At 41.6% G+C, this 12,500-nt stretch overlaps 1 long non-coding RNA gene across 1 annotated transcript in view; it reads left to right on the top strand.

Annotated features, from left to right (window-relative positions):
• The window catches only part of LOC135221045 (uncharacterized), a 29,252-nt gene that overhangs the window by 20 nt on the left and 16,732 nt on the right, over positions 1-12,500 (top strand). The window contains exon 1 of the long non-coding RNA XR_010315857.1: positions 1-117. This exon is cut by the window's left edge and continues 20 nt beyond it. This is a non-coding gene — a long non-coding RNA (uncharacterized LOC135221045). The remainder of the gene's footprint in view (positions 118-12,500) is intronic.

The raw sequence follows: 12,500 nt of genomic DNA, 5'->3' as shown, positions 1-12,500 counted from the left end.
CAAGAGCGTGGAAGGTGTTACCACAGACTCTAAAAGGGCATGTGATACTCGCTCTTGGATGCAGTTCATTTCTGATTATCGTTGTGATGATACCTCTTTCACACTTAATCCTTTTTGGTAAGTATCACTATATATTACTCAATTTAATATTATAAGGTAATGCAAAAAATGGACTTGTCTTGCCAGGTGAGACAAGATCACTGCAGGAGAAGAGAGTATTAATTTTGGTTATTTAGGGACAAAAAGCCTTAGTAAAGACCAAGACTCTGTGATTAAGTAAACACAGAGGAAGATACTATGTTATACATCCCACTTACTGCCTTTATCAACTGCCAAGAATGAGGAAAAATAATTTTGAGAGAAGAGAATCATCTTCCCAAGGCATTTGTTAAAAATACAGAGGATCTGAAGAGAAAAGAGTCAAGGAGAGAGTCCAGCTCATGAGAAATTTGTAAAGGGTCAATTATTGCTTGGCTCAATTATTACTTCAAGCCAAGCTGATAGTTACTAGGGAGCCTCTAAATTGTATTAAAACAGGTAAGAACTCATTACTAAAGTTAATTGTTTCATAGAATTCTGCATAAAATTCCCTTACACTTGTAAATCTTGGAGCAACCCAGTAGACTAGCATGATTCTCACACCTAAATCCTGGTGACTAACAGACTAAATAAAGCCATGCTCTACCAACAAAGAAACCACCAACAGACTACAGAAAGCATCTCAGTTCTGATTTGGTAATTCACAGACTGCCATGAATATTGATAATACTGTACATACAGCCATCAAGTTGTGGCTTTACTCTTTCATGATTCTTAAAAATCATCAAAATAGCATGGCAAACCAATAGTACAGCTCTCAAAAATAGCCCCTGATGACTAATAGACTACCATGTCTACCCAAATAAGATTTACTTAGGAAAACTCCCTACACCTGAAGGAACACTGATGGTGGACGAGTTGCTGGAGGCCTCCTATGCCTTTCAACATGCTAGCCACACCATTCCAAGCTAATGAACTGCAAATGCACTCATACAAACAACACTAAAAATTGTGTCACATCCACCCATTTGCTGCATATACTAGTATCAAAAGTTCAAGAAAATGGTGATGAGTTACAATCCTCAATGCATAAAACAAGTATGGAAGCCACCCAAAATAATTAGTGGTCACAACCCTAACAGACGCCCACTCCACTAGATTCTACATCACCAACCAAGCCTCAAGCAGGAAGTTACTGGTGGACACAAGCCCCTTCAAATCCATTCTCCCTAAATCAACTGTGAACCCTGGAAGCCCAAGACACTGAACTATGACTTCTGGCTGCCAACATCAGCCGAACACTGTCATATGTACACTGAACCAAAACCCATCACCTGATGAAAAAAAATACTAATGGGGCTTAACTGTTGCTGATGACCTGCAATGCCACCCATCACAACCTTCTGGATTTTGCCTCTTTACAGGCAGCACCACTTACCGCCAGATCCATGCAGCCATTCATCTCTTCAGTGAGCACCACAGACCTACACACCCTTCTAAGAATTCCCAGTCTTCTACATGGCTCTGATCACTCATAACTACTTTACATCCCACATGCCATATTGAAATGGGTCAGAGCCCACTAATACAGTCAGCTGTTTCTAGAATCCTATACATGATTGCCTTTTCATGTCACCCTGCTCAACAAAAGTAAGCATCTGGACCAGGTTAGAAATTCCAAAGCACCAATAGGATTGGGAAGATCACTCCACAATTTCACAGAAAAAATTTGAAAATTGTATGGTCCTGAACCTCACATAAGAAAAGGCAAGACTAAAGCTGTTACACTAAACATCATACCTAGCACTATATGGTGAATGGAGAACAATGATCAAAGTTAAAGAACATTTTATACAGCATGCAAAATGAGCTAATCACTGGTTTACAAAATCACAATTTTTGAAAGCAAATTTATATTTTTCCTTACTATAGAGACCCCGAGGTCATTTACATTAGGAATTACTTTCAGTGTAGGCTGGAATACAGCCATTAAATTCTTGAACAAGGTGGTTAGGCAATAAATACCGTCTGGAGTGCAGGTAGACCACCTGCCCGGATATAAACACAACACTTTGCATTTCAGCCCGGGTTTCAGATTGAACGGTGGCATGAGGTGGGGATTAATGTAAAGGACCTCAGGTTTGTATAGTTATGAAAAATATAATTTACTTTCAAAAATTGTGATTTGTTCCTACACAATATACAAACCCTCGATCCTTTACATAAGGAAGACTCTCTGATTGGTGGGAGGAATGTGAGTGAGCCTCTAGAACTGACAAATCATCTATCTTGTTCACCAACGATGTTAAGAGACAAGATGATGATTCTTGCAAGGCATGTGCATATTAGACGAGAGTCAACTGCCTTCTAGAGACTGAGGTCCCTGTGATGGTGAGACAGAATTTTCTCATAAGTAGCTGAATCTCAACCAAGGAGAAACAATATTATATTGCTTAGTGAATGACTAAGGTGAATGTGGACCTACATCTTCACAGTTGAATCTAGAGAAGCAAACTCTCACGAATCTGACCGTAGAAAAAGTCCTAGTCGATGACACCAACCAGTGAAGACGGCTCTAATCCTTGTTGTTTTACAGAAGACTGAAAAAAATTACTCTACTATTTCATTGCTGGTAGGTGAGAACGTTGGAGCTTTCAATGAAGGCGGAGAGTCTTTCAGTAACGAAAAAACAGGGATTGTACTGCCTGAAGAAGTTCCTCATTGGACGAGTGGTTTTCGCGCTTGCCTACCAATCCAGCGGTCCGAAGTTCAATTCTCGGCTCTGCCAATGCGGAATCAGAGGAATTTATTTCTGGTGATAGAAATTAATTTCTCGATATAATGTGGTTCGGATTCCACAATAAACTGTAGGTCCCATTGCTAGGTAACCAATTGGTTCCTAGCCACGTAAAAATATCTAATCCTTTGGGCCAGCCCTAGGAGAGCTGTAATCAGCTCAGTGGTCTGGTAAAACTAAGATATACTTAACTTAACTGCCTGAAGAACAGCTTCTTGTGGGTTGGATCAAAAAGGAAGTTTTTATTTACTTTAGAAACCGGGCTGGTCGGGCAGGGAACTGGCGAAGCCTTCTGATATTCATTTACAATTCGAGGTGAACAAAGAATAATTGAACACCTTACAAATTAGGAAATGTATATTAGAAAACAAAACTCATATTGTCTGAAGAAAATCATTCTGTGTCATCACAGCGGCCGATTGGGCAGGTGCGATGGGACAGAAGACTAAGCTACAGACTTCTGTTATACCATGGGGTAAACAGAAAGATGATAACGAGTCTAATGAGATATATCTATCTGAAACTTCTCACAACTGTAAATGTGGTGCAGAAAAAAAAGATGGGCATTATGCAAGAATTTCAATCCAACCAGAGACCAAAGTCTGTGATTGCTGGGCAGAGAGCTGCTTCGAATTGGTAGTTAATCCTCATTAGATGAGAAACAATACCAAACCAAAAAGAATCTCGGAGAGCGAGCAGTACTGAGACAAAGCCCTATAACACTCACTCGACTTGTCATACTGAGTTCCCTGGTAGTGCATTCCATTAAGGATCGTGTTCGGCTAGAACCATCGAGCGCAAAAAAGTTATACTTGAGCATCTGCATTTCAACCGAAATGGGAGGGAAGAAAACCCTCTTGTTTGGTGATAATGCAAATGTTGAGGTGGTGTTGTTGGGAAACAATACCACTAGTTATCTCAAAATCAAAACCGGTAACTCTTGGGAGATCCGAAACGCTGTCCAGAGTTTCAGGTTAATTAAGAGAAGGTACTATTCGTCTTGGTCACATACCAGAAGAATTAACTTACAGATATACACCTACTACTCAGACAATGCAACTGATAACAAATGCATGTCACAAGACAAACATACTAGTATATTTGTAGGTTCCTGTAAATTGCACTCCAGCCTAATTCTTCTTCATTTGAGGGACAAGAATAAGGACTGGAAGCAGACCACCTTCATTCTCTAATGAAGAGTGTGAAGGTGAAGTGAGACTTCTATGGTGATAACAGGATACTGAAGATGACTAGTTCAAGCAGAACTGGTTGTTCCCAAAACAGTAGCAGTAGAGAGGTATTCAAACCTCTCGGTGCTATCCATCCTGAACAGACTGACATATGTTCATTAAGATCCTAAGATTGAACCAAAAACATAGTCGCTCAGGTTTGAACATCGGAGGAGTAGACTCCATAGAATTCCTCTTATTTCCTTGTTAATTCCAGTATTACCAGGAAGTAGAGGGAAAAAAGGGAGGAGGATTGACTGTTCTTGCCCACTCTTCCCTGAATTTGCGATGTTCTCACTCTGTTAAACAAAGCATTCATTTCCTACAACCATTTCGTTCGTGGAACGACGATGACCTCATGAAAGCTTGCTGCAACACGGGAAAGGAGGGTGCAATGTCATGGCAAGGAACAGCATCGATCAAGAGCAGAGTTCGTTCGTTAGTACTCAGATTGGCAAAGCTGTCTGGTCGAGCTGAGCCAAGTGAGCTGAGCAGATCACCACTACATAATTATGAGTAGTAATCGTCAATGAAGAACTATCACTTCCTCCCAATTAACTGTTCTCCTTCGAGGCCGAAGCTCCGAGAAGAACAAGAGGGATTCTGTGTCTACTGTCCTACGTGTTCAGACCCTAAGGTCCAATACATGAGGACGGTACTTGACCATTCACCCAGAAGGTGTTGCATGCAGTTCCAAGCTCTACTTAACTCCAAACTAGACTGAGGAGCAGACTCATCTGTACTAGTAAAGACTTGTCTCGTCATCCAAGCACTCGCAATAGTGAGTGCTCTGCGAGCATTAGAGTTCGTAAGAATTCCTACACGCTGCAAGAAAAACCTGACTCTTGTATGACAATAATCGGGTGAGCCTTGTCTCGCCGTGGCACTCGGCAATATGATGGAGCTGAGCACTCGGTGAGCACCAACGAAACCAAGGGATCCAGGCGCTCAGCGAGACTCCCGAATATTGTAATAATCATCAGGAATGCCCTTTGCCCGAGTGTTTGGAAATCTTAGAAAATCAAATCACTCTGCAAACGCTAGAAATTCCAAGGAATTTAATGGCTTAGCTAGACTCCCAATTTTTGTAATACAGCGGACCCCCGTATTCGCGTTCTCTGGATTCACTGACTCACACATTAGCAGATTTCTCTGGAACATTTCTCCCCCCGACCCATATGCAGAAAATTCATTCATTCACAGTATTTTTCTATGAGAAATATCCACAAAATCCTGTTCATCATAAAATGCACTTTTTGTGATAAAACTATTAAAAAAGCCAGGTATAAAAATTTTTAATCGGTTTTCCTTGAGTTTCAACTAACAATATAGGTTTAAGGCATTTTTATAGGGGTTCCAACTATTCGCGGATTCTAACTATTCGAGGTGGGGTCTGGTACATATCCCCCGCAATTAAGGGGGTTACACTGTAACAATTACCAGGAATGTCTGTCTTGCCCGAGTGTTTGGAAATAACAGAAAAACCATAACACTCTGAGAATGCCCGAAATTCTAAGGAATTCGAGCATTCAGAGAGATTCCCTGGTATCGCAGTAACAATTATCAAGAATTCTCATCTCACCCAAGTGTTTGCAGATTGTAGAAGACCAAAACACTTGGAGAGTACTAGAAATTCCAAAGAATTTTAAGCACTTAGCAAGACCCCCGAATTTCGTCAAACGGTCATTGGGGTGGGGGCCCTCCTCGACTCCCATAGAAATCGAGGAGGACCAGGGCATAAAAACCAGTCCTAAATGCGAGCATTTAAGACGGGAATGAGAGTACAATTCAATAGAATATATGTACGTATACAATCGAGGCTCCCAAAACGCAAGAACCCATAAGGGAATGCAAATTAGAATGCATCTAAAGGACATAAAAAGCCATGGAGACAGTCTCCTGTTTTGACATAAGATCCTTCCTCAACGACATGGACGTATGTCCGGTAGGACGCCTAAAGCCCCTCCACGAACGTAGTCCCCCGACGATGAATCCTACGGAGAGCACTCTGCAGGATCCCTCCCATTCACCTCGCCCCTCCCGGTGTAGCCATAGGAAGTAGAGGGAATAGGTGAGGAAGACTGGATGCTCTCACTTGCCTTGCTAGCAGAACTAGCAGTAGAAGCGAGTCACAGGCAGCCATCAACCTGCGGTGATGGCCACGAAGTGAGTCTAGGAAAGCGTTATTGTCTGGAGAAAACACTTTCTCAAGGAGGGTTACGAAACTCTTGTATGGCAGGCAAAACATTCACCGCCACCGAGACCGGTCGGTCACACGAATGTGATCATCGTCTGGGTGGGGCTGAGCGTGCACCTGACCAGAGCCAATACAGTCCTCCAACATGTCCAAGTCCTCGTCAAGGCCGAAACCTCTTAAGAGGGCCGAATGGGAGAGCCCCTACCAGTCTCTGCGTGCACGATCCTACGGGACTGTCACATCAACCCTGGGAACTGAGCAATCACCGCGAGAGCGATCACTGGAAATCTGTGAGTCACCTGAGCGACTCACTCCTTTCTTTCACTCCATGCCCGAGTTGTGACAGTGAGTGGACTCAGCGTCACCAACTCTGGATGCACATGAATCCAAAGATTTACATGTACTCAGGGACTCGCGAAAGAGCTCCTGACACGGAACTAGTCTTAGGGGCAGAACCTCTAGGACTAGCAGCAGAAGTGCAAACCGAAGTTTGTGCTTCTACAACTCCTGACACACTAGGCCCTAGGGACAGCGTGACGGTTCCTGTTCCCGAAGGAATGGGAGAGCCAGCGGAAGACCCAACTGCCTCCTCAGTATTAGGTGGCAGACCCTTAGAAGTCCCATGACGAGATTTCTTAGGGGGGGGAGACTACCTTCTTCTTCAGCACGGAGCTTTAGAAGTCGAAGGGGTGGAGGCTGATGAAAAATGATGATGATTCCGAAGAGGGAGATGAGGACACTCGACAAGCTTTCTTCCTATTCAACTTCTCCAAATTCTGCAAGACTTCTTCTACAGGATGAGATATATTTACCAGAAGGTATAGAGTTAACAATCACAGGGCAGCCATGAAGGCTTTGTCCAGTGACGAAACTCCAGGATAGCAGTGGTAAATAAACATGATTTCCAGCAGGGGAACAGTACACACACTCGAGGACCAATATCACAGCATGCTACGAGCCACAGACACAATTCCAAGGTTAGGATAACCAACACAAAGAAATATCCAACCATCTACTGCTGTAATCACTATCACCACTGTTAGAATGTAAAAAAAAGAAAATATGATTTAAAGTAATAAGGATACTCCTCTTGCATCCAAGGGCACCGCCCTCTGAAATGAGAAGCAATCCCCCAAACACCAACACCACATGCCCTCCTCTTCTATCTTCCTCTGATAACTAACGAAAGGATGAAGAGGAGGAATTACCAGAAGAAACGAAGGACGAACCTCCGAAGTTCCCTTCGGTAATTTCCAAAGTGTAACCGTAAATTTCGGATGAATACGTCTCATCCTAACGTTAAAGGGCAAAAGTATGTACTAATAAAGATGTTGGCATACCCTTGCCGCTGACCCTTAACACAAAGTAGAAAGGCAGCTTTCAAAGCTATCACAAAAAGTGGGTTTGCATATTAATTATTAAAGTCAATTAATTATCTATATCAAACACAGTATATACATATTATTCAAAATAATAAAGAAAAGATCCCACAGGGAAAATTATAATTAATGGCTAGTCAGCAACTGCGCAGGAAGACGGCTGAAAGCAAAGTGGAGTGCTTACATCTAGGCAGGCGGGTACCAGACAGTAGTTGCTGCCTAACCACCTTGCTCAAGAATTTAATGGCTGTAATTACCGCCTGTGCTGAAAGTAATTCCTTATGTAATGGAGCGAGGGTTTTTATATCGTGCAGGAACAAACAACATTTTGTTGCCTATATTCGTGAAAGTATAAGACGTTTTATTCCCAGGGTCATGTTTTGAACTGAAATGCATTTCTACCTTGTAATCGGTGGTTTTATCCTTACTGCCATCACAAATGAAACTCCACAGTGTTTATTTGATTGTAATTATGCACATTTCGTTCTGAATTAACTCCAAATTCAACTTGAAATATGTGTTTGTTTACGGCAAAGCCATGATGGGAATAATTTTTCAGCCTTGTTGTTTGTCTGGCAACCAGAAGCTACGAGTCGAGCACACAACGGGTTAGTGAATTGTTTATGACAAAAAATTTGTACTTTTCTGCTAGCACTTTTCATTTATTTAAGTCTATGTAACTATTTTGACTTTTTAAATTTTTAACAATTGCATGGCTGAAATTTTCTTGTAATTTTTAATAATTGTATGGCTGAAACAAATGTAATCTTTAATGCGTGCTAGGGATGCAAGTCATTGTTGCCAATTTAGTGGAACTTGACACATGCCGATGCCTTTACAAACTATTTCCATGAATTCTAGATGTCATAGTAATGTAATAATGATAAAATTGCTCTAATATTTATGTATATATATATGAGGACCAGAGTAAGACAGGTAGCCAGGTACATAAACAAACAAACAAAAAGGGACAGGGCCCCTGCTGTGAATGTCTTTCTTCTCAGACGAAAATACATGAATAATATTACATAGAGGGAATGGATTCCCAACATATATACACCAAAAGAAAGGGCGTAAAATGCTCTACAGAATGGGTAAAGGAACAATGCGGCTTGATGATGAGATGCAATAGAAATATAGAAAAAGCGTTATCCTTACACATACTCCCCTCCCAAGACAATGATTATGGAATAATTATTGGATGAAAAATATCTTGGAGGCAGGAGGTGACCCCGTGTCCTTGTGATACTTGTTGTGAGGTGTCGTTGAATGTTGAGTCCTTTGGCGTTGCTGGCTGACAGGATGCCTCCTCTGGCGGTTGCTTGGGGGGTTCTACTGTTGACTGTGGTCAACCAAGACTGGAGGGAGCTGCGTTGTGTGTGGTGGCGGGATGGGACAGGCTGTCGGGACCCCCAGGTATGGCGGCAACGTTGATTGGGCAGAGCGGAACCACAGGTGAGGCAGCGGTGTCAGCAGGTCAAGGAGGCCCACAGGTAGTGGCGTTGGCAGGCAGAGGAGGCCCACATTTGCGGCGGTGGCGACGTCGGATGGGTAAAGCAGGACCCTGGGTGCAGCAGCAGCGTCGGGAGGTTGCTTAGGGACTCGCAGGTGCAGCAAATGGCGCCAGGGGAAGAACCGAGGAGGCCGCGACGTCTGATGGACATTCTGGACTGCCGCCTGATTTTGTTGGCTGACCAGCACCCAGCTACCTGTCCTCAGAAAACGCCAAAACATGCTTGGAAGCTGTGCCATGATGGGTCCGTTAATGGCATCGGTGTTGTCCTTGGAGCTTTTCAGAGACCTAAACTGTGGCGCCGTATTGGATCTGCTAAATGTTCTCTGAAGGCGAGCGGCCATAATTAGTCCATTAAAGGCTGGGCCTACATTCACTTATTTCCACGGTTTTGTCTAAGTCTTATCACAAGTTTCGAGGGTAAACACAAAACAATTGGCAACAGTTTTAATGTTCACAGCAAAACCGATGACATTTGTGTCAGGAATCTGGTTCCTTTACAACAAATATTTTAAAATGAATTATCATGAATATGTAATAAATATATGCAATTCATAACCTTATTCTGGTCTTTAACTAATTATTTAAATGTTATCTAGCACACTTTTCTTCTTCCTGAACACTCACTGTTTCCCCGTCCGCAAGCTGGAACACCCTCGTCATTTCAGATTGTTGTGAAGAAAGTGTCCCAACGTCTATGGATAAAAGTGGTGGGCAGATTTGGCATTGTGGCGGAATAACAAGTTATGCAAGCAAGCAAGACCTCCCCACATTTACGTTAATCAATCCTGGCTTACAAATTTCCCCCAGCCACACTTTCCCCTTTACGTTACTTTAATTACTAACAGGACACTTGGTTCAGCAAAGCAAAAAACAAAACTTCAAAACACATTTACTCACCAGGAAACTTGACACAATCAGGGCAAGAAGCTGTGCTTTCAATGCGGTATGACCATAAAAAAAAAACTCCACTAGCAACCCAAAACGCAACACCGACAAACGCAACAACACCATCACTGTCACCAACAAACCACTAAATACAACACAAAAAACACCAAACAAGCACCAAGACTACACACCAATTCACAAACATCAGACACGAAAAATCACTCACCAACTCGACAATCACAGACAGACACAAGCACAACAGAAATCGATTACTCAAAACTTATGTGAAACACAGACGACTGACCACCACTTAATCCGAATGCCTTCTTTGACTGACTGCTCCTCACTTCCAATGCCTTCACTGACTGATTGTATCTCAATAAGCCAACACGCCTGCCAAACAAGTAGTTCACTCGTCAACCACCCATTCATCATTCACACCCCCCTCTCTCTCTCATGCTCTCCCTCTCTCTCAAAACGAAAACAAAAACACAGGCACCACACCTTCACCATACTATCTTAATAAATAATAATAATAATAATAATAATAATAATAATAATAATAATAATAATAAAAATACTATATAATAAAAATACTATATAATAAATATGCAAAACACACAAGACCCTTCCTATCGCTTTGCGATGGTAATTGCTTTTTAGCAAAGAAAGATAAAGGAAAGGAAAACGCAACAAGGAGGCATTAGCGCATTGTGTTGGAGGTGCCTGTTCTCATGATGGTTCTAGAATCGGCAGGAGTGTTGTGGAACTCGTCAGGCGCCGACGTGACGTGAGAAACGCCGCGATTTCTGATGCAATACCTCGTCTAGATTTTTCGGAGAAGTTCCGGTAATCTCGGGAGTCTGTGACGCTTGCCGTAGGCCCCGCCCCCAGGATACTGTATAAATACGACAGACGAAGTAGGAGAGAGAGAGATCATCAGTAAGAGTCACAAGAGAGATCATCAGTTAGTCACAGAGATATCCTCAGTAAGAGCCACAGATCAGATTATCAGTGAGAGATCAGCAGCAGCAGAGATCATCCGAGAGATAAGAAAAAAAGGGACCGACGAAGGATCAGAAGAAAAGTTGCTCGAGAGTTGGTTGGATTTTGGTCAAGCCATCTTCAGGAGTGGACGACTGAGTTATTTCGACGTTGAGGGAGACTTCAGAGAAGAGACGTTCTGCTAGAAGTTTTGGGAAGTTCCTGCTCCTCAAGTATCAAGAGTAGACATTATTTTCTGCAATACAGAATCAAGAAGACGTCGGCAATCGCAGTTCTCCTTTTGTGAAGCCATCGTTTCGAGTTGCCAAACCGGCCGGCAAGTACTTCCATTCCCTCACTGTTCCCCCAGTCCATGCAGTGTAAGATTATATTTTTTTTATGTAAATAGGAGATACCATTCTGCATTTACCTTTGTTAGTAAGCTTGTAAATAAACCTTTGTTGAGTTAGTGTTTCTTTCTATATTCGTATCCCCAGTTTCAACTGTTGGTGTTGAAAATGTTTTTTGTTTTTGTTTATTTCATATCAAACCTGAATCGGACCTCTCTCAGAGGGCGTAACACGCTTCCAACGAATGCAAACCACCCAACAAGACACAAACGAAACAATCAGCATCTCTCCTCTCTCTCTCACAAGCAACCCTTGAGAATGGTGTCAAATGCAACCAATTCATGAGTTCCCCCATAGCATAGGGAATGGGAAGTTTGTTGACACAAGTGATTCCACAAACATCAAGATGGCGTCAATTTGCTACACGTAAGGTGTTTAGAGTAAAAACTTCGAAAGCATCATGGAGTTAAGTTTGCACTGCGGTGGCTAGACTTTCGATAACTTCTGTTTAATAAAAAATTATGGCCTTAATTTCTAACTAAATAGAAAACACTTACTTTGAGATTAAAATAGAGGTCTCGAGGTGTTGCTTCCTCGGAGGTTGGCTAATGACCGATATCTAATACAGGGTACTGGAAGTGATAAACTTATTCTATAGGAAAGTGACTACCCAACAGTGCAGATGTCCGCTTGTCCACACAGTGATGCTTTACCTACCTACCTACCCACCTACCTACCCTACATATATATATATATATATATATATATTATATATATATATTATGTATATAAATATATACTATATATAATATATTTAATTATATATATATTTATATCTAATATAAATTTAATATAATATAATTATATATATATATATAGTTAATTATAATTATTAACAATTATATATATACAATATATGTATATATAGCCCTTATTATATATAATAATCTATATATATATATATATATATATATGAGATGAAAGAAGCTATAATTAATAATATATTTAATATGCCAATGTGATGTGCTGTGACCTTTTTGGAATGCGCAGATTACCCATACAGACAGAGCCAAAGCAACGACCTGAGAAAGCTGATAAATCATTTCTGATGCATAGTTTAAGCG

The sequence above is a fragment of the Macrobrachium nipponense genome, chromosome 2 (genome assembly GCF_015104395.2).
Source record: "Macrobrachium nipponense isolate FS-2020 chromosome 2, ASM1510439v2, whole genome shotgun sequence".
NCBI lineage: Eukaryota > Metazoa > Arthropoda > Malacostraca > Decapoda > Palaemonidae > Macrobrachium > Macrobrachium nipponense.
The sequence above is the reverse complement of the archived record's forward strand: the minus strand, read 5'-3'. Positions and strand labels throughout refer to the sequence as shown.